Source organism: Aplidium turbinatum, chromosome 11 (assembly GCF_918807975.1).
Source record: "Aplidium turbinatum chromosome 11, kaAplTurb1.1, whole genome shotgun sequence".
In the NCBI taxonomy this organism is placed as follows: domain Eukaryota; kingdom Metazoa; phylum Chordata; class Ascidiacea; order Aplousobranchia; family Polyclinidae; genus Aplidium; species Aplidium turbinatum.
The window spans coordinates 6,895,253-6,901,252 of record NC_137482.1 but is presented as its reverse complement, the minus strand read 5'-3'; positions in this window follow the sequence as shown (position 1 = coordinate 6,901,252).

Below are 6,000 nucleotides of genomic sequence, written 5' to 3'. Positions count from 1 at the left end.
TCTTTTCTTTTTTAATTTACAAAAGAAAAAATCGACACCAAGGTTAACAGTTTTATATTGAAATGAAGGGATTTTTTGTTTTTTGTTTCAAACAGTTTTATAGTTAATCTTCCAAAGAGTGGCTCATTGTTTTGTATTGAACCTGTAACATACAAACGTACAAGCTTCATACTTTTTTCATAGATGGCACATGCTAGGATCAGTTTTTGAAATTTAGCCTGGAGTTACAGCTTCTCAAGTAAAATAGGAGGCCTGTTAAGAGTATAAACAAAAGATATATTCATGTTTTATACAAAAGTTGTGTACACATCATATGAAAGTTTGTTTTGATGTTGACAAAACAATGCTATTTATGATTGAACTATTCTAAATAAGAGTTTGTTGCAAACTTAGTTGTTGTTTTTGTATAAAATAAGTTAAAATATGTGTCCTCTGTTGTCTATGGTTTCGAAGTTTATTGTTAAATTGCGAACGAAAGAAGCGAATCATCTTTTTAGCAAGTGGAACGTTTTAATTAAGTATGTTAGATACCATAATTTCAATGTTGGACCTTAAGTGCAAGTCGAATCACTCATATTTAGAGGTATGGTGTTAGATTGCCCAAACTATTTCAAACATAATATACTTTCTGCTTTATCATTATTTCAACATCGTTTTGCATGGTCTGAAGCCCAAGAGAACTCTCTAACGCATATCAAGTTGCAAAAACTTTCGCTGCTCACGTCAGTTTTTTTAAGGTCAAATACCCGAGTTGGTTTATTTTTGCATTTCGGAGCTTGTACTTAGCGTTCTAAAGCGTTTGTTTGTTGCTGTCACGCTAAATTTTCAACCTAACAAGTTACAGGAACCTTAAAAATGTCTTTCGCTGTACCGACAATGCGATTGTGTAGACACAATGTCTTCTTTCTCGTGCACGTCAAATTCAACTACAAAAATGGCGCAAATTTTATCTTTGCCGTAGCTGGTACTCTCATGCATCAATTTTGTTTGTATTGCAAATGTTTTCAGGAGGGATTTGGTTTTATGTTGCCAAAGTAAGATTTTCACTTGGCAACAAAGCAAAAAAAAATAATTGAAAAAAAGGTTTTTAAATCTTGTTCTGTAGCCACGGGTTTTAGTCGAGTTAAAAATAGCTTCTTTTTTTTATATTTGGTGGAAACGTGCAATCTTTAAAGTAAGTATATCGTATTAAGACTAGAGCATGGTGGTGAATGATTTGACCCAAGTGAGCGAGGAAAGCAACTAAGTTTGTCTCTCCGCCCACCACTGCCATCTGCAAAGTTAAATAAAATCTACAGCAAGTTTAATGTGTTTAGTGATTTTTGTATAGACGCGGGATTTAATAAAAAAAAATTTGAGAACATCTGCTTTTCGTGTTTTTCTATTATAAAGACTTTTAACCTTCTCATTCTCACTATAGTCTTCTCATTCTCACACTAGCTGTGTGAATTGGTTCATGAGTGATTTAACGTCTAACAATTTTTGAAGCATAACACCATGATAAATGTCATCGAAATTCTTTTGTAGGTTCCATAAAAGCTAACCTCACTATTCTCTGTAAATGGAATAGCTGAATGAGCAGTGGTGATGCAGCAGCAACAATTATCGTTTATATATTTTTCATTGTCTAATAAAGTTAAAACAATATAAAAATGGCAACTGTTACTGGCCGGGGTTGTCTTTGCATAGTCCTCCCCATTTATTCCTATCAGCTATATAGAAAGAGAGTAAGTGAACTGGTGATATTGTCTATCAATCCAGATGCATCAGATCCGTGGCCTACGAAAATAGATGGCCTGGACACCGTGCACAAGCCTTCAGAACTGAAGGCTGAAGTCTGTTATTAATGAAAAGCGTACTTTGGTTGCATATTCGTCAAGAATGTTTATTCAAGCACATTAGTGTTTTTTTCTGATCACAAGCAGCTTTAAATATGAGAAAAAAAAATATCATAGCATTTATCAAGCAACATAGAAACACAATTCAATAGTTTAAACATTAAATGGAATGCTTAAGATGCACTGGTATTTCCTTAGTTTTACTGATATAATTATTGCATTATCAAATGCTCACATACAGATTCCAAAAAAATCGACTGTGTGAAAGCCCATTCTCCAAAAAGGGCTTGCAGATTAAATACGTGCTAAGTAAGGGCATCTTCAAATAATACGCTTAAACATTAGATGTCAAACGAAAAGAAAACTGAAAAATACAGGAAATGGATAATTAGAGCAAACTTTTTGAATGGTTTAATTATGTATAATTACAGTCTGCTAACTCCGATATACAACTGTTGTCTACACATAAATGTATATTTTCAAAATGGAAAGTGAGATTGATCATACTTTTCAATTTAAATGATAAAACCTAACCTAACGTATTCCTATCCCAGCTTTATCACTTTCAGTTCAGTTTCTTTTGAATTCCTCGGGGTATTCATTAAGGCATAGTTTTTAATGAATATATTAGGCAATATCCGAAAATGTTTCGTTGTTATACCATTGAACTTGTAGCCTACTGTTTTGCAATTAGCATGAAATTGTTTAGAATGACCTACAGAACGACCCTGTTAATCTTTGAAAAAAAAATCATACAAAATACAGACCATTGGACAAGGGTGTCAACAGGGACAGTCAGTGCACCTCTATCAATGGTGGTAAAATAGTGTTTATATTTCTCAAAATAATAATAAGTGTTATCATCATTTAATATTGGAATCTTTCGTTGAATATATCCAGCAATATAAATCATAGCATTGTTTGTACTAGTGGTAACACATTCTTCCAGTGAAATAATATTGTCAATAGTTTCCTTTTCGGCGTCAGATAAGTCTCTGTTGCAGAATTCACACTGGTGTCCATCAATACCTTCAACTTCCATAGGCTATCGAGCTGAAGTGTCAACTTTGCTCGTTGTAGCCTATGTTCACTTTCTCAATGACGGATTTTGCTGTTATGAAAAAGCTCCCCCAGATCCTTGGCGAAGCTTTGAGAAGCATTTTTCCAAATCATCAGTGGTAAACCAACCAAGCAAGACATATTTGGCTCCTGTTTGTAATAAAAACTTCGCAAGATCGATGAGTCCATTGCATGTTTGATGTAGTGCCTTGCTGGTGTCTCTAGTTAGCTGCTTTACTGTCTTCTTCTTTATTTGCAAGAAAAGTAATGGCTGCGGATAAAGCTGATTTTGTCTTTATTTTGGATATCCGATTGTGTAACAAACGTGCAATGGAACATGAGGAGTCCTCATTGAGGACCCATTGTGATAAGCAGCAAACGTGTAGTCTTCATGTAATTTCAGTGCAAACAATGGCATTCCGACTTCCATAATTTTTCATTGGATTGTAGTATAAATTTCTGTTTTGTAAACTACGACATTTTCATTTCTCAAAACATTACACAAATCATCCAAAAGTAAAGTATCTTGCTTTACAAACTCACCAATTTCATCAGGAATAATATCTCGCTTTTCACTAGAAGCTAAAGTTTTCCTTCTTTTTTTTGTTGGAGGTGTGAGAACACAACTTGTTGGAATGTCAGGAAATAGCGGAGGAGGATTTGTCGGCCGCAGTTTCCCATTGTATGGAGATAATGGTTCATCTTCAGGCCAGTGACGAGCACAAACTGCTCTATGTTTAGTTACAACCCACTTGGCTCTCGGAATGCTATCTTTCCACTTTTGTTTCTCCACAATACATCATCTTTTGGAAATTTATGCACAGTACAGTGATCTCGGAAGAATCATAATTTGAATTGCAGTGAGGCACACATCATTTAAGAGGCACTATTTGTTTATTGGGTAATCTGTAAAAATACTTGTCTATTAGCAAAAAAGGCTACACTGATGCAGGCCAATCATACAATGTTTACTTGATGTTATCTTTAAACAGACACTGTGAATTGCCTTAATTTAACTACAAGTCTTGTTTGTTAGTTTACTACCTCACTTAAGTTTTTACTGTGTTCAGCTAAAAACTTTTCAAGAATAATCAGGACACTGAACACATTTTCGGTAGGCAAAAAATAGCGATTGTACAAAATAAAAATATCTGGCCAACTAGGGCTTTCCGAATAATTTCATTGCCACTACCTGAGTGCATGTTATGATAACCCTTCCTACTCTGAAACAACTACTAGTTCCTTGTAAACCTTCTCAGGACTACAAAATAACCTCTAAATCATAAATCCTGCTTCCAGATACCAACACATTACATAGGTATTCTTTATCATTTAAACTCTACTTTGTATCTGTAGGCTACATGCATCTTTGAGCTTCTGTTAATACTAGTGAATTCAGTAAAAAGCTGTACTTGACTGTACCCAGCAGGCGCTAGCTAGCAAAGCTATTTTATATCGTTTCAACGTCTACCGATGTTGAAACAACGTGAAGGAAAAACAAATTTTATCAACTCTAGAATGTGACTCGACAATCGCAAGGAAAACCTCCCTTGGGAGTGACGTTTTTCTTTATCATAAACTTGGGAGTCAGCCTTCAGTTCTGAAGGCTTGTGCACAGTGTCCAGGCCATCTATTTTCGTAGGCCACGATCAGATCCAATTCCTTGATTGATACATGGCCACCTGGAGATACGATCTGATTTGTCACATTTTGTAACATTTTTTAGATTTGGCCAACTTTTGGTAACTGTTAGAATAAAATTTTCTAAAAATTATATTTTTAACGTCTTCTTTATTGTCTTCTCCAAGTGACAAAATGGGTTTTAACATCATCAGACGTTGAAAAACAAAGACAGTTTGATTCATGAAATTTCATTCAGACTGTTAACCAGTTAATACCAGTCTGATTGAACGTTTTTCAACTTACCTTTTCTCTTTTCCTCCAGGCATAGTCATGATTAATGTAATAGTTAAACTCTGGGAAGTCAATGTGTTCCTTATGGAAAACTCCTGTTGCATTGACAAAACTTGATTAAAATAAATTGTATCACATTTCTCACAAAAGTTGAATTTATTGTTGAATTTCTGTCAATGCTTTTTTGTTTACATTTTTTTAAAACTTTATAAGAACCGTATTCTATATAGTTGAGGCACGGAAACATAACGTTGCTGTACTGTGTTGTGATTTTAACTATTTTTTTTTATGCTTGAAAGCACGTATTTAGCCTACAACGTAAATAAACACAAAACGTTGTTTGTATTTTAGTCTTCTTCCGGAAAAAATCAGCAAAGACGTGTTCTTAATTTTATTCTACTCGGGTAATTCCAAAAAGTTATTTTATTGTCTTTTTGGCTTAAAACAACAAAAGCTTATGCAATATTTTCTAAATCAAATATAGTAATAACTATATTTGATTTAATTCGCTCTGCTTTGCTTTTTTGCTTAGCATTAAGCACTTTTTGTAGTACTAATAGCTTTCATTGTGCAATATTTTCCATATATCACATTCCATAAATTGATCAGAAGCGTCGGTCATTCACAGTTAACCCTCAAAAACGTCAACACCAAAGATGAAACAAATACGATGCTTGCAACGTCAAAAAACGTTATATTGATGCAGAATTCCAACTTTAATGCAGAAAGTTTACTCCTCAACAAATAATGTTTGAGATATTGTTTGTCTTAACCTTAACTGTTGTGATTTCAAAGCCGCACGAAGTTATTGCATATAAAATTAAAATTCCACCACCGTTTAACGGCTGTTGACTTAAGGCTTTCACACTGCTTAAAAATGCCAGTGGGATTTATTATCTACGGTTTTTATCTGACAAGTTATTCAATGCCAAAGTACTGCAGCTGATAGTGGAGTTATATTTATACGTTTGCAATGAATGTGATTTTTAGTGAAAATGAAGCAGACAGTTTGGTGATATGAAGACCCTTTATAGCTAGCAAAATCCGTCCATTGTAAAAATTGACGGGTTTTGCTAATCAGAAAAGAAAGAGCGGTCAGCATTTTCGTAAAACATGGAAGGCCTACAAAAATACTGACTTGTGCCACAAGAAGCAAACTCCTTACCAGGCGTTGGTTAAATTAAAAAAA